Here is a 22,156-nt window from a genome sequence, read left to right on the forward strand (position 1 = left end):
ACAGATTAAATCAAACAGGAAGGTCACCTGTCAACTTCTGCTTCACCAAAGGTTAGAAGGGTAATTCTTTTATTTGCTCTGTCCATTCTGCAGGCCCAGCAGATACAATACCTGTCGTACAGTTTCCTGTCATTTCTCACAGATATGCACAGTTTGCGTTTCTTTGTAGATTTGCTATCACCACTATCACTGGAACACCCACATCCTTTCTCTATGTTTGCTTTTTAAAAATAGGTATAAGTTAGAAACATGCAGAGGTTGTTTAGACCACACAGTTTCCATGCAGACAGCTGGGAACACGTTAAAATAATAACGCCATGGTTATCTAGCTGTGAGGAAAGGTTGGCTTACTATTGGTTTAGCTCAAACCAAACAGAGAGAGTGGCCAAAAAAATGAGACAAAACATCTCTGCAGCGACTGACTGGAGCTTGTACAGGTACAAGGGAGCAGCTGTTTATATGGCACACTGTCAGTGTTGCAGCATAACAAGCTCTAATTAATGTAGAAACTGAACAGCATCACTCTAGGCAGGCTCTGGTTTGCAAATACAATTGTCAGAATGACAGATCTTGGTCAATATTTGCTTTGTTTATTACTTTACTCATTGTGAAAATGAATACATTCAACTAAAGTAAACATGGTCACATTTTTTGGAATAAACTCTCAGGCAGACAAAGAAACTATGCTTCCAAATACAGCTCTCATTTTTATTAAAAGATGACATCAAAGAATTTGGCAAATGGTCAGTTTCTGTGGCTCCTCCTCTGAACAGCTTTCCATCACTCTTTAAAATCTGGCCAGCGTGTGCGACACTGACACAGCCGCCAGATTAACCAGCGAAGCGGAAAATAACTCCATTTCGCAGTGGACTTTGTCCACTGGGCATCATTAGCTCATACAGAGTAGTGACTGAGGACCACAGATGTTGTTCAAATGTTAACATCAAGGTTACATGAAGGTTATATGAATACATCATTTAAATGGACATCTAATGAGACAGCTAATCTTGATACAATACTAAACATAAGATGGCATAGGATGGAGACCAAACTGCTGTTGTTAGACTGACAGTTTGAACGTGATTGTGTATGGATGGGAGTACTAATAAAAGTCAAATGTAATTACAATCGCAGCACTGCATGGAAGTAAGAGGACATCCACTGGATCAAATTTCATTCATGGCAAAGGTCCAAACGCTGTGGTGGGACCATTCAGGGTAAATGGGGCAATGGCTGTATAGTAGAAGCAATGCACATGTAACCAAAGTAGGAATCCACATAAAACTATGGAACAAACGGTCTGCCTTCAAGTCAAAATGTGGGTAAAAGCCTTCATTTCTATCAAAGTATGCAGTGTACAAACACTCAGCTCTATTTAATCTTAAAAAAACCCAACCTTTTATTTGTTTGAACTGAATTCAAATATGTCTTTCAGGTATGACATATGTTTGCACAGTCGGTCTGAGCTTCACTAGAGGATAAAACAGCTTGACAGCTCCGGGACGAATTGTCTAGAAATTTTGATGAATACATGATGAATTAGAAGACAGTGATCTGGGGGTTTAAGCTACTTTACAACTACCACCATCATCCACTTTAAACTTTAAATATCTACTATTTTGTTTGCGATTTGATTCTTTCATTCATTTCCTCCAGCCTCAGTTTCATGTTGTGTTTAATGCTGAGAGATAAAAATTGATAACATTTGTACCAAATGACTCAAAAACTAGCAGTCCTATGATAAATCGAACTTTCAGCAAGTTTACAGTGTACGTTTGTGGTGCTCCTGTGGTTATAGAGATACCTTTCTTCCTTTCAGCATGACTTGAGCTTCTTTGTAGTTTTGTTTCTTTGCGCCCGCCACAGATCTCGTCAACCTCAGTCAAAGATTTTAATGTTTAGACAAACAGAACATATATGAAGTATTTCAAGTGCAATTAGATGGAAACAAAATGTCAAAAAAAGAGAAAATAACCCAAACTGAATGTGTTTGATTTGATTGTTATGACATAATGGTTTCTGCTCTGCATAGATGTGATGTCTTAGACCTAAAACCACTAACATTAACCAGGTTTATGCCAGCTAATGCATCTCACACTGTAGGTGCAAGGAAGCTTTATGGGCACTGAGCTGCAAGAGAGACTGTGTGCTGTACTGTCATTCATACGTGATGAGCAGTTAATCTTATTAAATAAGAAAGGAATGCAGATCGTTAAAGTTAGCAGTTGAAAAAAAAACACTCCAACATACAGTGAGTTTAAACCATAAATGTCATTTCGCAAAGTTAATAAGATAATAGATGAACACAGTCACGTTTCTCATGTCGACGTTATTGGCCCCTACGGAAGCCATTACGTGATTAAGTGCTTAAATAAAGGGTGCAGTGCATCAGATATGGCTGCAACCTTGACAAAGATATTAGGGACAAAGAAGGAAAGAGATTCTATATGTGGCACATTTTGTACACAGTATGTACTTAAGACACTAATCCATCTCCATACCCTGAAGACACAATTTAATCTTAACTCCACCAACAGGAATCAACCTCTGGGTAAAGGAAAATTATATACCACACTTGGACTTCTGAGGCCTTAAATAGCCATTTGTTCTCAACCACGGTCACACATGCACAATAAAGAAATATCAACATGTCGAGACGCAGAGTAAGTCAGTCTTTATGTCTAAAATCCAGTGTGGGAAGCTGTAATAATAAAAACTAAGCCAAAAGCCAAGAAGCTATCCTTTACTTCATGGATTTACATCCATGATTGAACCTGCTCGGGTCTGTCTGTGTCTCATGTCAACCATGTAAAATGTCTTGCACTTTGAATCAATTTTTCTGCCAGGCTGACTCCAGAGAGGAACTTTAAAAAGCCGAAAGCTAAATGTCAGCGGCTCTGAGCTCTATCGAGTTTACTCCACTTCAAATGCTTTCTACATGCTAATTCGCCGGGTCTATCTTGGGCACGTTTCATTAACAAACACTTTGAAGTCTCATATTTGAAAGTTCAAAACGTCAAGTGAGAGACGACTGATAAACATCAGCTGAGTGATACGTTCAGACGCATGTTAAAGAGAAACATCAAGGCATGATAAATATTCACTCAGTGGATCTGACCCACAAAGAGATGAAGCCTGTCTGCAGGCGCAGAAACACTGGCACAAACAAGACTTCCTCGAGAAACCACTGCAAAGCCGTGCCGCGCAGTGCATTTGAATCAAACAATATAACTAGAAAAACTGAGGCATGAGATTAGATGTTCATGCAAAATCCAGTAATGCAGAATAGAAAAGAATAGCCTTTTGTTTTGTCAGTGTACATGTACATCAAGTTGTGGGTGCTCCACACCAACTGTGCATGGAGGGCTGACTCACAAACAGTGAGTCACCATGAGGTGCCGTGTGGAAGGCAGAGGGTCTAACAGGTGGTGGGCGGGATGCAGGGGTCACCTGTGAGTGCCCCGGTTTTCCTGAGACCGGAAGATCCGGCGATGGCCTCCAGGGGTGGCAGAGGGCAGCCAATGATTTTCTGGGGCAGTGTTACTTAACCCTCTGCACAGCCTTCCTGTTCTCAATAGTGGCCCCTGCAAACCAAACACCCAGGCAGTAGGAGAGCACGCTGTCCACTGAGAAGATGTAAAAGTCCAGCAGCAGCTGCTGGTCCAGGCTATGCTACCTCAGGACATGGAGGATTAGCAGCTGCTGCTGGGCCTTCTTTTCAAGGGCGTCGGTGTTGTGGGTCCAGATGAGTTTGGCGGAGATATTGGTGCCCAGAAATGTGAAGGTGGATACAGATTTCACCTGTTCTCCATTTATAATGAGATGGGAGTATAGTGTCTGTGCCTGTGTAAAAAGTAAACTGGTGTGATGCAGTTATTAGTGTGAATGCTTGAAAAGCATTCACAGTATTGTTCTTCAAATCTTTATTATTATATATTCCGTACGTTTTTTGGCATCTAACTCCTTCAAAACCGTTCAACTTAGAAAAACCATTCAAACACCGTTAGATTCCTCTTCTTTTGGACATGACTGCTTCTACTTTTCTCATTTTTAACATTTATATTTTTAATTTTATTCAACTTTATTCAACAAAAATTTCCCATGTATTTCAATGGGGAGACCCTTCAAATTCTCATTCAACTTACTCATTTTTAAACTCTTACTACTTCCACATACATTGACATAGAGCCACCATTCAAACTTTAAAACGAAGACAAGACATTCAACTATTCAACTTGTATTTATCTTTTCAATATCTATTATACTTTTTCTTCAGTTCCAGTTTAAGTTTCATGATGTTTTTTCACCCGTTTCAAAATTTATAATGGGTGTGTATGGGACGGAATGTTGGGGCTAGAGTGAGACAGCTCAACTGCTAGAGTGAGAGGAGCAAAAAAATTAATCTTAAAATCTTTTTTAAAACTGCTGCTGTGTCCACAGCGTTTGCTCTACAGGTATGATTTTACCCTCAAAACGTAGCCATCGCTGTCCTCTTTCATCCAATGTGTTTACTATTGTACTAGGTGTTATGGTTCTTTCATAAATGTCACCAATGCACAGCCTCCTCCCTCCAACTCTTCCATAGACTCTAATGTTAAAATGGCTCAGAAGGTTCGTTTGAAAATCAGAAGAGCATGGTGTCTTTCCACTGTCACCACGTCCATATAATAAACTCCACAGACATGAAAACTTAGAATTAGGTAGACTAGACATTGCTGCCGCTCACGGTGAAAGAATTTTGTCAATACGACTTTTACTTTTCATTTGGGAACGATTTGTTTCGGCCTGACTTTTCTGTTCATTTTAAGCAGCAAAAGTGAGGTGCATGTCTGTGTCCGTGTGTATGGAGCCATTGGGTGCGGTCACTATAGCAACCAGGCTCACACCTGCCTGCTTAACAGCTCTCTCTGCCACTCTGCCAAGATTCATCTGAAACACTTCTCTTTCAACTGCTGCTGTGTCCACAGTGTTAAAGCCATCATTTTACCCTCAAAACGTCGCCATCGTTGTTCTTTTTCCAACATCTTGTCTTTCAAAGCTCAGAGATGTAAACTTTTTAAACTGTGTGGGTCCAAGTGGAGGGATCACATTTTAGTCATTCAGTGATTCAAAGAATATGAACTTTTAGTATTCTTTCAGATGTTTTCTGACTCTAAATGTTCTTTTCTCATTTCTTAGGTTTTTCTAATTTACAATTAAAACATTTTCAGCTTTTTTCCAACTTCTTCTTCTGTGTAACCTTCAGCTTTTAGCAGTTCAGCACTTTTGTTTTCAGGTTAAATTCGGGTTGTTTTTTTTTTTTATCTCATTCAAGATTTTTAACTTAAATTCAGTAATTAATTCATTTCAGTGCATACATTCAGATTCAAGCATTCACACTGCAGTTTCTTCAGAAAATGCACTTTCTAGTTGTATCTAAAAACACATTGGATGTTCAGTTTATATGCAGTGTATGATGCTGTTATCACAGTGATATTGCAATGGTCTAAATATTCCTTTAACAAACAAGTTTGATGTTTTGTTTTTTATGGTTAATACAATACAGTGTATACAATTTTGATCCACTGGCCAAAGAAACTGATGAAAAAAAATTAATTTGTTTCATTAGATGTTAATGATATATGTACTAACCAAACAAAATTTGTATGGGTTTGTAGAGACTTTTGGAGCCCTAATCATCATAATTATATCATATCTGACTCTTTAGCACAATGACCCATTTTTACTGTTATCAGTGTACAATTTTTCATTAAAACCACATTTGAACAAGAATATTAAAATGTGAAAATTCTCTTGGGATTTTCCCACACAACCATCTCTAGGGTTTACAATGAAGGATCCAAAAGAGGGATGCCAACTTTCATAGTAGAATGACCAAACTGTTTTGAGCTCATAGGAAGGTAATCTAACAGTAACAGTAAATCTCTAAACATCTCTGAACACACAACACACTGACCCTTGAAGCAGATGAGCTACAGCAGCACAAGACCACACCAGGTGCAACTCTGTAAACCAAGAACAGGAAACTGAGGCTACAATTTGCATGGGGCACACCAAAAATTGGACAGCAGACATTTGGAAAAACAATTCCAGTAACATTCAGATGGTAGAGTCAGAATTTAATGTAAGCAACATGAAAGCATCAATCAATTCTGCCTTGTATCCATGATTCAGACATTGGTACAAGGCAGTATAGCATACTTTTGGCCCTTTAGTACCAAATGAGCCTTGTTGCTGAACACATCCATCTTTTGATGACCTCAGTCTTCTGACCATGTCTCAAAGTTCAATTTATCTCAAACCGATGTCATGTCCTGAGTTAAGCATAGTGTGACTGACACACACACACACACACACACACACACACACACACACACACACACACACACACACACACACACACACACACACACACACACACACACACACACACACACAACATTTACTGCACATTTTTAACTACTTCTTTTCCATTCAGTTTGTATTTAAGAGCTCTTTTTAAACTGATTTTGTTTAATCCTGTCTATCTGTGCTTTTAGTAGAGATGGGCCTTTACAGAATATGATTTGAGCGATACAGTGGTTGATTTTTCAAACTTTAACCTCCTAGGACCTGGCGTCCACATATGTGGACATCACATTTTGGTTTATTTAGACCAAAATACTCAAATTTGCTCCATATCTACATACGAGGACATTATACTGCTACTGTTCTATCAAAATTTTAAACGAATATCCTCATATGTGGCTCTCATTTTTCACTGAACTTAACATTTAAATGCCAACAAAAGCTTGGTATGGTTCATAACAGTGACATAATAACTATGTGGCATTTAAGAACTTTCTGCTAGATGTAAACTGTCTTGTTGGATAATAGTCAAAAAGAAGTATGGAGCAGACAAAAAAAATGAGAAAAAAAAACAAAAAAAACAGGCATTAATGAGTCAGGTTTCTCCATCTACAAATACATGATTTTAATATTCATTGGATGCATGGCTGGGGGGACTACCACTCTCAGTAATGAATCACCCTGGCCAGGTTCTGCCAGACATGGGGCTAGAGGGCCTGGTGTAGCACACTGGCCTCATTGTGGCATATGGAATATTATTTTAGCTTGTCTGCACCAATTCCAGTGAAAGTCGAGCCAACTTCTGAAACCTGCTGTTGCAAAGGTGAAACCCAGGCTTCACTATCTGCTACAGCTGTCATGTTTGGGAGGATAACTGCGGGAGTCTGCAGCAGCGTGGGAAGACAGGCCAGAGTTAGTCATGAATGCAATAGTTAATAGGCTTCCTGTCAGTCTGCCAGATCAGACTTAGAAGGTACCAAACCAACACTCACCCACTCCACCCCGAGGGTGTAATTGAGAAAATTACTGTCCAGAATACAAATCTCAAACAGTGGTGGGATAGTAGCAGTAGTAGTAGTAATAGCAATCAGACAATACAGTGTATTTTACAAAGACAGGCACCTTTGTTTGATCAGTGATAAATCAACTGAGAAGGAAGCTCTGGTTTACAATGGCACCCAGCATGTACATTATAATATTACAATATAAAAATACCTGTCTATCACATATATAGACATAATCATAAATCCACCCTATGGGCAATTTTTCCAGGCCTGTGACCCTTTTCAAAACCTAACAGGAGACCGCAACATTGCATTCACAATATGTGAACCTTCACAGTTTTGGTCAGACTGGCTCACCCATTAAGGAGGAGATGGGGTAAGTTCAGACATATATTTTTGTGCTATGATCATATAATAAGATTTTCACTGTTGTGATAGGAATTTCACAAATATGGGATAAATAACCACCCACGAGAATGGCCATCTTATCGCACTGGAGGGGTTTGTGTATCCCAGGAGCTATGCCTCTCCCAAGGCAAATTAAGGTTGGGTGAGGCGTCAATCAGAGCCAAATTCAGGAAATCCTTATGAAAGAAAAAAGTTAATGAGGGGCCAGCTCAACCTGACTGAGACTGGGCTACTGGGGAGCCACCCTATAGTCAGGCATGGGGACGGGGCTCAAGGGAGAATGCTTGGTGGAGGTGCATTAGTCCAATGGGCCCATGGGACCCAGACCTCGGGGAGAGAGGTCTAGGTTCTCTGCTCAGACTGCAGCCCCGTAACTCTGCCCGAGCAAAAGTTCAGTGAATCAAAGGACAGACATATCAAATATCGCATTTCTCATATTTTATACTGCAAACCTATTTGAGAAAAATCATTAGTAACTAAAGACTTAGAATAAATGTAATGGAGGACACCCTGTGCTCCAACTCAGCAGCAGTTATCTCTAGTCGAAAGAGAGAGGATGGCTGCGGCAAACTTTAACAATCTGGCAAATGTAAAGCTAAACAGTTTGTCACGATACAGACAGGTTTTATTTTAGTTATCGCTTTGTGAAATAAATCTAATGTGGATGGAAGCGGATAAAAAGATCACTTTTCTTCACATTTAAATTCAAGTGAAAATACTGAAAAAGTGACTCATTCGTGAGGATCCGTTTCAGGCAGTTTGCTTTGCCAGGGAATCAATTAATGGAAATGCCATTACTGGTCGAAATGAACCAGTGGCTGGCCAGTCAACTTGCCCAACAGACTTGTTACTGACCCTGGGCCATCAGGCCATTAGTTATGTTGAACCCAACCATCCATCCCCGCTTATCCTTCTCAGGTCTTCTTTTTGTATATTCATTTAGAGCATATTTGTTATTGACCCAAATAGGTGTATGATCTCGATCACTTTTCACAAGGCTTATTCAAATCCCTTCCGTCCCTACCTTCCATAAAGGGGTTAGGCAGAGGTTAGGATGGATTTAACCAGCTTTGAGTGCAGGTTTTGCTATCATGTTTGAAAGGTTTCCATTTTTTCCCCCTAATCTCAGAGGAAGGCGTTTTCACAATCTAAACTGTTCAGTGAGGCCTGTGGATAATTCTGTATAACTGTGACATTGTTCACCTATGTTGTACTGCGTTTAGCCTCACCAGTCCGCATGTCTAGACAATACTAGGTAAGGAGCAAATGTCACTTCAATGTTCTTCAGTACTTCATGATGCTGCGCTGCTGAGGCACCTTATGCCCTACCCATCAGACCATAAAGAAAGGAACCTGCTCATCCCCTGGTTCTTTGACATTTTTAGATCACACATCAAGGTCAGTCGTATTGTAGTGGAGTAGTGCACCAAACATCCCTGGCAACATATGGTTGCTACAATATGAGCAACTGAACTTGGGAAAATCAGCCACAGTTTTCTGATTAAAGCTTTTCTAAACAAGACGGACACAAAATTCAATGTGAATAAAATTACATCTTAATTGGAGTGAGTATTTAATGTTCCAGCGTCCAGTTTGGAGTATTATTCCAAGATATATATTTACTATCAGGATAATAATCTCACATTGCTTCCAAAGGTTAAGTCCTGAGGTTGTTTGCTTTTCAACATATGATCAGAGTTTATCTGTCATTGTGCCTTTCCCCACTGGTGTTAGTTTACACTGAAACCAGGAGATATACCAGCCCTCCACCACGGGGACACTTTTGTTGCAGGCTCTGTTTTAGGACAGCTCCACTGCGAGGATAGAAAATGCCACAGAAATAAATCAGTTTCTTTTCCTGGTTCGCGATAAGCTTTTAAGGTAATGAGTATGCACAACATTAATCATGATTTGCTCACTTACAGTAAAGGCAATGAAGCTGTTCTATACCTTGAATTAAGATTAACGAATAAACTAAATGAATTAAGATTACATCAACTTTGTTATTTCTGATCGTTTGTTTAACCAGAAATTAGGTCGTACATTTGTTAAATACTTAATCAATTAAATGTTGATGGCGTGAGGGGGTGAGGGAGACTGGAAAACTGGTTTATGTTCTTATTCAACAGCTGTTTGACAAGTTACGTTTAAAACACATTCAGATTTATGTTGCTATTGTTAGTCTCAGTTCTTATCTTTTTGTCGCTGGCGGATTTCCTGTGAGGCTGGTAAAAACATTTTTCACTATGGACTAAAGAGGACAGAAGATGACAAAAGCAAAAGCATTAAAACATGAAAGAGTCCTTTGCTGTAAATGTGTATCACTGCAGCATTATGAATACATATTGATTATATTTTATCAATCCAGTAGTGTCCTACTATTTTCAAGCACCCTAGATTTACTGATTTATTATAAAAGCACCATAGCAACTGATTGCCATAACAGAGACTTCTATCTATTCATAAAAACATACACGGCTCAGAGACACACGGCTTATGGCCCAAAGACTCTTATGAAACAGTTCACATTTAATTTCTGTGTAAAATTTTGCACTTTATTTAACTGCACGGACTTTAAAAGCTTTAGTTACTAATTATTTATAAGATCTAGAGTTTTATTTTGAAAATGTGTAAATTATTATATTATATATAGACTAAGAACAAACATGAAACACTTTAGAAACTTCTGCAACAACTATATACAAGAAATGTTGGTGGTCTCAAGAAGCACTATCAGTGGGGCTTATACACCAAAACATACTAACATCCATCCATCCATCTCCTTTCGCTTTATCCGGGGCTGGGTCGCGGGGGCAGCAGCCTAAGCCCAGAAGCCCAGACCTCCCTCTCCCCAGCCAACTCCTCTAGCCTATCCAGGGGAACACCAAGGCGTTCCCAGGCCAGCCGAGAGATATAATCTCTCCAGCGTGTCCTGGGTCTGCCCCGGGGCCTCCTCCTGGTGGGACATGCCTACATACATACATACTACAACATACATACAACATACTAACATAACATAAAGGTCATGTTGTCCTTTACTTAAATGGCCTGTAATGGTTAGATGTAAAATGTATCTGTCTCCATTTCATGTCACCTCAGACTTTAGTGCAACTCTGGGTCATGCCACCTACAGCTTCTTTGACAATTCTCCAGTGATGGGATGCACTCATGATGGGAGGGAAGAGGAATGCAGAGCACTAGTGAGTGATTTTGCTGAGTGGTCTGGGAGGAATCACCTGCTTCTGAGAGAAGACCAGAGAGATGGTGACTGACTTCAGAAGGAAGAGGACGAGTTGTACTGCGCACCTCACTAACACAATACTGAACATTTTGTCTCCATTTCTGTTCTCCATTTCCTGATTTCAGTAAAACATATACAGTTGTTTTAGCTAAAATCATAAACAAACTGAAAATGACTGAGAACTGTGTCGAGGGGGGAACTCTTGTATCAAATAACAAAACGATTTGATTTCAGGAAAAATCAAATCAACTAGTAATAGATTTCCAGCAGTTGTTGATCTGTTCTGGGGTAAGGTAAACCACAAGCTCTGCAGACATGAGCTGTATCATATCACCATGTTGGTAGCGAGGAACAGGGATTTAACAAACCTACATTATTTAGCCTACTTCACCGCTAAGCAGTATGCGCTGATTCAACTATAATTCAACCTGTTATTTTTGGGTGAGTTGCTGGGCAGCCTGGCAGCTTTGATCTTCAATAAAACACAACTCTAGCATACGACCTCTGTGGATGCAATACGCTGAAGAAAACACAACCACAAAGCTGAGACGAAGAGGATAACTAGGGTTCCACTACAGTTCATGGTTCAGCCATTTATCACAATAGTCATAACACATTATTATGGCTATAATGCGTCTAAGGTAAAAATCTGAAACCTGGAGTTAAACAGAATAAAAATCTTATAGCCAAAATTTCCATGTCTTTCCTCTGGCCTATAGTGCTTTCTGGAAGGAGACATTACTGCTAAGTTTTGTGCTTTAAGAACCAGAAGGCAAGTGCCGTCTAGTTCTATTATATTCAACCAAAGGCGAACATTTTCACAGCTGATATTTCCAAAAGTGGGCAGCTCACAAAAAAAGGCAGCTAGACGGATAAATTACTCCACAGCCTGGAGTAAAAGCAAACAAACAAACAAAAAACTTCATTTTATAATGGAGTCAACTGTCCCTTTGAATCTAGTTTTATTTATTGTGTGTTTTTAATGATGATGTGGTCACTTTCTGTTTTTGGCTGTCAGGCTGACAGCGTGCCGACAGAGAATGCACACTTCCGTGCACTTGGGAGCCTCTTCAGATCTAAACAATTTACACAACTTAGCCACACTGAGGCGGGGAAAAAAAAATGTGTTCTTCAAAAGGTTGTTGCATCGCTTAATGCATTTTATTCGGTCGGGAGTCCAACACAATCTCAGGTTTGGAGGATTTCTGTTCATATTTAACCATTTTTCCGTTTTCTTGTCTCCAGTTTGTGTGCATTTTGAGTTGGACTCACCAACATTTACCAAAGTCCAGATTTTAGCACGTATATAATTTTTGTTTGAATACAATGTTTTGTCTTAGCCCAATTCTTCAGTTCTAAGGTCAAATGGTGGGGAGTCCCAGATATAAACCTAGTGGGAGTAACCCCCCACAGAAGGACAAAAGGACCCCCTGATGATCCTCTAATCGCCTGAGCCAAGGTGTGAAACTGGGTGTGGGTCCCAATCAGCCAGAGTTTCGGGTGTGTTCATTTTTGATGTAATTATCTTGCTTTTCTATTATTTGCTTTTATGCTACCCAATTTATATATCCATATGAAGCAAATCTTATATGATTTATATGTATCATTTGCCTTTAGAACATACAGTAACACCATTCAACACAAATCAAAGTGACATTTCACTGTCATGTACAGGACCTCCAAACCATGCCACCATCCACACCACAACCTTTTCACTGAACTTAACATTTAAATGCCAACAAAAGCTTGGCATGGTTCATAACAGTGACATAATAACTATGTGGCATTTAAGAACTTTCTGCTAGATGTAAACTGTCTTGTTGGATAATAGTCAAAAAGAAGTATGGAGCAGACAAAAAAAATGAGAAAAAAAAACAACAACAAAAAAAACAAAACAAAAAAAAACAGGCATTAATGAGTCAGGTTTCTCCATCTACAAATACATGATTTTAATATTCATTGGATGCATGGCTGGGGGGACTACCACTCTCAGTAATGAATCACCCTGGCCAGGTTCTGCCAGACATGGGGCTAGAGGGCCTGGTGTAGCACACTGGCCTCATTGTGGCACATGGAATATTATTTTAGCTTGTCTGCACCAATTCCAGTGAAAGTCGAGCCAACTTCTGAAACCTGCTGTTGCAAAGGTGAAACCCAGGCTTCACTATCTGCTACAGCTGTCATGTTTGGGAGGATAACTGCGGGAGTCTGCAGCAGCGTGGGAAGACAGGCCAGAGTTAGTCATGAATGCAATAGTTAATAGGCTTCCTGTCAGTCTGCCAGATCAGACTTAGAAGGTACCAAACCAACACTCACCCACTCCACCCCGAGGGTGTAATTGAGAAAATTACTGTCCAGAATACAAATCTCAAACAGTGGTGGGATAGTAGCAGTAGTAGTAGTAATAGCAATCAGACAATACAGTGTATTTTACAAAGACAGGCACCTTTGTTTGATCAGTGATAAATCAACTGAGAAGGAAGCTCTGGTTTACAATGGCACCCAGCATGTACATTATAATATTACAATATATATAATATTACAATATAAAAATACCTGTCTATCACTGACCATTACTGGTCGAAATGAACCAGTGGCTGGCCAGTCAACTTGCCCAACAGACTTGTTACTGACCCTGGGCCATCAGGCCATTAGTTATGTTGAACCCAACCATCCATCCCCGCTTATCCTTCTCAGGTCTTCTTTTTGTATATTCATTTAGAGCATATTTGTTATTGACCCAAATAGGTGTATGATCTCGATCACTTTTCACAAGGCTTATTCAAATCCCTTCTGTCCCTACCTTCCATAAAGGGGTTAGGCAGAGGTTAGGATGGATTTAACCAGCTTTGAGTGCAGGTTTTGCTATCATGTTTGAAAGGTTTCCATTTTTTCCCCCTAATCTCAGAGGAAGGCGTTTTCACAATCTAAACTGTTCAGTGAGGCCTGTGGATAATTCTGTATAACTGTGACATTGTTCACCTATGTTGTACTGCGTTTAGCCTCACCAGTCCGCATGTCTAGACAATACTAGGTAAGGAGCAAATGTCACTTCAATGTTCTTCAGTACTTCATGATGCTGCGCTGCTGAGGCACCTTATACCCTACCCATCAGACCATAAAGAAAGGAACACTGCTCATCCCCTGGTTCTTTGACATTTTTAGATCACACATCAAGGTCAGTCGTATTGTAGTGGAGTAGTGCACCAAACATCCCTGGCAACATATGGTTGCTACAATATGAGCAACTGAACTTGGGAAAATCAGCCACAGTTTTCAAATCAACTAGTAATAGATTTCCAGCAGTTGTTGATCTGTTCTGGGGTAAGGTAAACCACAAGCTCTGCAGACATGAGCTGTATCATATCACCATGTTGGTAGCGAGGAACAGGGATTTAACAAACCTACATTATTTAGCCTACTTCACCGCTAAGCAGTATGCGCTGATTCAACTATAATTCAACCTGTTATTTTTGGGTGAGTTGCTGCTGGGCAGCCTGGCAGCTTTGATCTTCAATAAAACACAACTCTAGCATACGACCTCTGTGGATGCAATACGCTGAAGAAAACACAACCACAAAGCTGAGACGAAGAGGATAACTAGGGTTCCACTACAGTTCATGGTTCAGCCATTTATCACAATAGTCATAACACATTATTATGGCTATAATGCGTCTAAGGTAAAAATCTGAAACCTGGATTTAAACAGAATAAAAATCTTATAGCCAAAATTTCCATGTCTTTCCTCTGGCCTATAGTGCTTTCTGGAAGGAGACATTACTGCTAAGTTTTGTGCTTTAAGAACCAGAAGGCAAGTGCCGTCTAGTTCTATTATATTCAACCAAAGGCGAACATTTTCACAGCTGATATTTCCAAAAGTGGGCAGCTCACAAAAAAAGGCAGCTAGACGGATAAATTACTCCACAGCCTGGAGTAAAAGCAAACAAACAAACAAAAAACTTCATTTTATAATGGAGTCAACTGTCCCTTTGAATCTAGTTTTATTTATTGTGTGTTTTTAATGATGATGTGGTCACTTTCTGTTTTTGGCTGTCAGGCTGACAGCGTGCCGACAGAGAATGCACACTTCCGTGCACTTGGGAGCCTCTTCAGATCTAAACAATTTACACAACTTAGCCACACTGAGGCGGGAAAAAAAAAAAGTGTTCTTCAAAAGGTTGTTGCATCGCTTAATGCATTTTATTCGGTCGGGAGTCCAACACAATCTCAGGTTTGGAGGATTTCTGTTCATATTTAACCATTTTTCCGTTTTCTTGTCTCCAGTTTGTGTGCATTTTGAGTTGGACTCACCAACATTTACCAAAGTCCAGATTTTAGCACGTATATAATTTTTGTTTGAATACAATGTTTTGTCTTAGCCCAACCTTACACCTACTCTGAGAGCATATTCTAGACTGGCAGTCAGCTGATTTAGTCTTGAATATATAAGCCTTCAAAACTTCTTTGTTATGCATGTACAAGAACACTAACTACACCTGAAGCATTTACAGAATAGTGCATTTATATTTACCTTCACACATTCAACAAAGACACGCAGAAGATTATGATTAGATCTTACAAAATGTAAAACAAGCCTACAAAACCATAAATACAACTAGAAGAAAATACAGTATAGAATACAACTGACTAGTCACACACCAAAAAAAAGTAGTGTGGTTAAGGTGCTACGTGACAGATATGAAACAACTCTCTACTGAAGGGGGTGAATATAATGCTTATATTCAAATGTTTAAGTGGGCTTTAAATAAATATTGTTCTTAATTGTAATGACTGCAGCATATCAGCCTGTCATACTGGAAAATGATACACCGGTTACTCATACCCTCAGCATGGAACATTTTCCAAGATTTTAAGCTCCAGTCCCTTCATGTTAATTCCAGGAATTTAACTGAATAATTATTGGTAAGAACTTTTTTCCAAAAGTCCCGAATGATTAAACGTGTCACCTGATATGCTATTCGCAGCTCATGTCCTCTTATATCTGCAGGGCCAAAGAATCCTTTCTGTATATCATCACATGTAAGGCAGATTTTCTTCTCAGCCCTTAACATTTGGATCTGTTATATAGACTGACAGTTAGAAAACACACACACACACACACACACACACACACACACACACACTAAGATTAAAGACTAAGCATATGAACATCAACCCTAACCTTTTCACTAAGCCCTCCCAACAAAGACTCTACAATAAACAGTGAGACATTAGAATGTAAGCACACAAGAGACCTATAAAGTCCTCCACCCACGCCGTGACTACACTGTTACACAGGAGAAATGAAACCATCCCCCACTTTTCTAGTTCTCACAAAATGTCTAGAGGAAACTGACCAAAGGCTGCAGATCCAAACTGCAGCTGTGTGTTGAACAGAAAAGTGACAATCAATATTTCACAACAGGCACTACTTTTTTTTTGCGGATACGCATAGCTGCACAGAGTGCAGCAATTTGGTTTGCCCTGATTCTTTCAGTTGATAACACAACACTCACCCTAATGGTTTCCAAATCATACTCGTCCAGCACTATCACTTTCTTTCAGTTGCCCAGGGAAAACCTAGCGGAAACTTCAAAATCTTACAGTACGCGCAAAGTAGTTTATTCAAGGCATTTGCTCACTGCCATCAACTTTCCCAGGAGGAACAGCCTGCTCCTGTTTTTTTAAAGAAACACTGTCGGTGAGGCAGGAAAAACATTGCTAAATATTATCCCGAGATCTGTGACGTGTTTACATGTTAGATATAAAAGATTTGCAGCTTGGAATCATTTTGGTGAAACTGATGAACGGGAAGACAGATGAGAGGTAAAGGATCACTGCCGAGCCAGCACAAGGATCAGAGACAAAGTTTAGACAGCCTTTTCCCAAAAAGCTGCCTAAACATTGCCTAACTTTGTCATCAGAAAGCTGAATATTCTTGAATACATTCAAGAATATTCAACTTTCTGATGACAAAGCTGGTGTTTATAAGATTACAGCATCAGACTTCCAGACAAAACTCATAAAACATCAGGCACACAAGCCCAAAGGCCAGCTGACAGTGCTTAGAAGTTACAAAACAAGTGTCTAATGCCTTAAGCCCCAGTACTTCCCAGCTAGATTCATTAACCATAAAATAACAATCTGGTGGTTTTTTATGAGTCTTTGTGGGGCTGCAATGCGGTGCTCCAGTTTATTGATAATACTAATAGCACTTAAATCTAATTGAGCATAAAATGGAACATGACCTAAAAGGGGATACTACCAAGGCTTTTTATGTTCATCTCATACATACTGTGTCTCCAAATTGGTCCTGTAATCTGGCAACATTTGCATGTCCTAACCTTCACATATAGTTTCCTGCAAAAATCTTATACAAGTGCATGGTGCAGTTTTTATCAGATAGGATGCTGCAAGTGCAGAGTAAGTTGAATGGACTCCAAATAATGAAAACAGACTACGCTTTCATGAATTTCTATAATATAATAGTGCGAATATTGTTAAAAATGTCCTCTTTTAAAAAAAAAATTGATTCAAAATAGGTAAACTATTATATACATTTTAAAGTAAAATATTTCAGGTAGTTCATGAATATAAGAAATACAGTTTTTCAAAAGGTTAGAATATTTATTTTAAGCTGGAGTAAATTACGGTTCAACATTTTTTCACTTACTTCACTTATTCCTCGTCTTCTGTTGAAGCAAATGGGAGAACAATAAAGACAGTAACAGTAAAGACTCTTCTTCTCTGTCGTCAACAGCGCTCTGGTTCATGCCAGCCTAGATGCTGTCCTTCCATCTGTGTCTTTCATGTCTAAGGATTCTTGGAATGGTTACTTGCAAGATGATTTTCACAAGGCCTGATGAACGAGAAGCAAGGCTATGCTATCTCATGAGGTCCAATTACCTACTGGATCTTTCTATGAACCTCTTCATGTTTGGTGTATGAAATGCCTAAAATGTTCCTGTACCATCTCTTCTCTGCTGCCAGAATTCTTCTTTGGAGTTCTGCCATACAGGACGTTTGAGCATCAGATGGATTTTGGAGCAAAGACAGATGTTCTTGTCTCCCCAGATGAGCTCAAGTTATTCCATTTGTTGCCTGTGCTATCCTTGAGCCTTCATCTCTGCACACGGCCATAAACAACCAGAAGAGTCTGTTCAGTGACAGGTTGCTTCTCCCCAAGACAAGAACTAACAGACTTAAAAACTCCTTTGTCCCACACAACATCAGACTGTTTAACTCCTCTCTGGAGGGGAGAGGGAGGGGAAACAGGAGGACAAAGGAGGGGGGAACAACTAAGCTGTAGTGCCTCTGCACCTCACTGTACAATACCTTGTGCAATACTTTTTGTAAATAGTCAACAGTGCAATAGACTCAATACTTGAAATGTGCAATTCACTTGTATTTTTATTTTTTATTCCTATTTATTCTATTTATCCCCTTTGTATATTTTATTTATATTTGTCTCTGTATTTATATATATGTGTGTGTGTGTGTGTGTGTGTGTGTGTGTGTGTGTGTGTGTGTGTGTGTGTGTGTGTGTATATATATATATATAACAGTTCTGTAACTTCGGTCGTTGCTGTGCTTTTTTTGGAAGTCGAATTTCCCAGAGGAACCCACCCGAGGGATTAATAAAGTTCTATCTTATCTTATCTTATCTTATCTTATCTGACATGATGGAACCAAGGAACCTGAAGGTTTTCCCTGTTTCCAATCTTGTCTCTCTCTGATTTCAGAGTTGACGCCTTGGGCACTAGTTCAGTACAAGCAACCACTATCATGGGGAAAACTGCTGATGCATTTGTAAAGCTGTCAGCTTAAGACAGCAATCATAAGCTGACACAAAATATCAAGGCCATCCAGTTTGATCAATGTCATCCAGAGAGTGTGGCGTTTGTATAATTTGTTTGTGGATTGTTGTTTTTTTTCCTCCAAATTGCATGAAATTATTCAATTTCACTTGACCCTTTCACTCCTTAATGTTTGTAAAACACACAGCAGAAGTGAAACTATTCCAAAGTGATCTAAGCAGTAAACTCAAATTCATAACAGCAACATAGCTTTTAGACTTACACAATCGATGCAAAGTGAGCCATTTAAAAGTGTTCCGGTTTCATATAAAAGGCATTAAAAAGTGTAAAATACTGAAGCAGGCTGTGTTGAATGACTCCTGAAGGGAAGTGATCTGAAACCATCTCAATGGCCTGACACTTGCCTTCTGCAGATGTCTCTGACACTCACATCAACAATAATGCAGTCAGTCTGACAGTTACCACTTGCATCTCCTTTCATCTCCATGAAGAGAGATGGATAATAGATACACGTATAAATTACTATCATGAGGATATGCTGCTGTTGGATTACTGGGAGAACTAGGGCTGTGCGATATGACCAAAATCTCAATAACATTTGAGTCTAAGGTTTATTTTTAGCACCTGGCGGCTCTTTTTTAATTCTCATCCGTAAATAATCTGCTCTTTCACGTGATTCAGTTTATTTTGAAAAGTCTCAACAGGATCTTGAGCTTTATTGTGAAAGGTTTATATGGAACATAAACAAGCGGACACGCGATGCTGTTACCGTCGTTGGTGCTAACCACAACGCATAAAAAACAGGCGTTTGTCAGTCCGTAGTGTGGTTATATTAAAATAAAAGGCATAACAGTGAAATGATTCTGAGACTTTTGGAAGAAGATACTTGGAAGAGATGGATTCGGGCCACCCGCTGCTTGTCAGTAATAAATGAATAGAAATTCAGCTCCTACATAGGCTGCTTTTGAAATTGTCCAAGAATATCTGAGTTGTGCTCATGTATAAATGAAGAGAGCCATAAAATATTACAACAGAGAACTGTAAAGATCTGGGGCAGTTTCTACTATTAAGGCTGACACTTAAAAACAGAATCAGTAATATGAACTTCTTTTCTGATAAGAAAATCATTCGAAATATACAAAAATAAACAAACCAAAACAAACAAACAAAAGAAAAAAAACAAATTAGTACCGGTACTGTGAGGTTCAGTGGCAAGTTTAAATTAAAATAAAAAATAAAAATAAAGACAATAGCCTTAAAGATATACAATATTTGCAGCCTCTGATAGACCACTTGCCCACAGAGGTTGGTGATATCATCCAAAGATGAAAGAGCACATTGGGTTTGAAGGTTCCAGGTTAATTTTCCTGTATTCAACTGAAACTGAGCGATGATCAGAATAACTGCATACTGAAACTGTACAGAAAAGCAGTATGACTGATCTGTTTTTAGTGCCTTTTATTCCTCAAGCGTTGGAAAAGTTAGTTTTATTAAACTCACTCGAGAGTTAAAGTATGGGAAGAGGAAGAATGCAATCAATTTGGATGCAGAGCCAGGAAAACATGTTTTAAAATTGGAATCTTAGGCATTGGCCTTAGTAGGGACTGTGCTTTCAGAGCTCTCTTTTCTGTTTCAGTCCATCATTTTTTAACCTTTCACTTTGATTTGTGTTTCTTCTCCTTCTCTGTGAAAAAGTGTTGAAATGATGTACAGTGGGGCAAAAAAGTATTTAGTCAGCCACCGATTGTGCAGGTTCCACCACTTAAAATGATGACAGAGGTCAGTAATTTGCACCAGAGGTACACTTCAACTGTGAGAGACAGAATGTGAAAAAAAAAAAAAATCCATGAATCCACATGGTAGGATTTGTAAAGAATTTATTCGTAAATCAGGGTGGAAAATAAGTATTTGGTCAATAACAAAAATACAACTCAATACTTTGTAACATAACCTTTGTTGGCAATAACAGAGGTCAAACGTTTACTATAGGTCTTTACCAGGTTTGCACACACAGTAGCTGGTATTTTGGCCCATTCCTCCATGCAGATCTTCTCGAGAGCAGTGATATTTTGGGGCTGTCGCCGAGCAACACGGACTTTCAACTCCCGCCACAGATTTTCTATGGGGTTGAGGTCTGGAGACTTGCTAGGCCACTCCAGGACTTTCAAATGCTTCTTACGGAGCCACTCCTTTGTTGCCCGGGCGGTGTGTTTTGGATCATTGTCATGTTGGAAGACCCAGCCTCGTTTCATCTTCAAAGTTCTCACTGATGGAAGGAGGTTTTGGCTCAAAATCTCTCGATACATGGCCCCATTCATTCTGTCCTTAACACGGATCAGTCGTCCTGTCCCCTTGGCAGAAAAACAGCCCCATAGCATGATGTTTCCACCCCCATGCTTCACAGTAGGTATGGTGTTCTTGGGATGCAACTCAGTATTCTTCTTCCTCCAAACACGACGAGTTGAGTTTATACCAAAAAGTTCTACTTTGGTTTCATCTGACCACATGACATTCTCCCAATCCTCTGCTGTATCATCCATGTGCTCTCTGGCAAACTTCAGACGGGCCTGGACATGCACTGGCTTCAGCAGCGGAACACGTCTGGCACTGCGGGATTTGATTCCCTGCCGTTGTAGTGTGTTACTGATGGTGACCTTTGTTACTTTGGTCCCAGCTCTCTGCAGGTCATTCACCAGGTCCCCCCGTGTGGTTCTGGGATCTTTGCTCACCGTTCTCATGATCATTTTGACCCCACGGGATGAGATCTTGCGTGGAGCCCCAGATCGAGGGAGATTATCAGTGGTCTTGTATGTCTTCCATTTTCTGATGATTGCTCCCACAGTTGATTTTTTCACACCAAGCTGCTTGCCTATTGTAGATTCACTCTTCCCAGTCTGGTGCAGGTCTACTATCCGGTTGTTCAGTCTGACGTCACTAGCCGTGTCTGGGTCTAAACTCCGCTGCAGGTCCATATATCAAACGATCACTGTGGCATTACTGAGAGTTGAAAAACTGTCTAAAGTCTTTCATCTTTAATAAAATGATCAGCGTTCTGCTCTACCAGGTGTAACAATTGAGTTTAACATCCAGGCATCCATGAAAACGGAATTTATGACATTTAACGGAGTTAGAAGTTAGCAGGGAGTTAGCTCGCTAGCTTCTATCTAAATACAATATAGCATGTCCTGACTGCGGGGTTTTGGAAACAAATTAAAACGTACAGCTCTGTTATCACTTCCAGCATAAATGAAGACAGAAAACTAAACAGCAGTAACGTTTGTAGGGTTACTGAAGTTGGGCTAGCTGGTATATAATGATGTGCTGCGTGACCGCTAGCG

At 39.6% G+C, this 22,156-nt stretch overlaps 1 protein-coding gene across 2 annotated transcripts in view; it reads right to left on the reverse strand.

Moving 5' to 3' along the window:
* Window positions 1-22,156, reverse strand: part of sash1b (SAM and SH3 domain containing 1b) — a 67,957-nt gene that overhangs the window by 30,202 nt on the left and 15,599 nt on the right. The window lies entirely within an intron of this gene.

This window comes from Mchenga conophoros, linkage group LG19 (genome assembly GCF_057382185.1).
Source record: "Mchenga conophoros isolate Kocher_MC1m ecotype Shallow Benthic linkage group LG19, M_conophoros_male_GT1.1, whole genome shotgun sequence".
Taxonomy (NCBI): Eukaryota; Metazoa; Chordata; class Actinopteri; order Cichliformes; family Cichlidae; genus Mchenga; species Mchenga conophoros.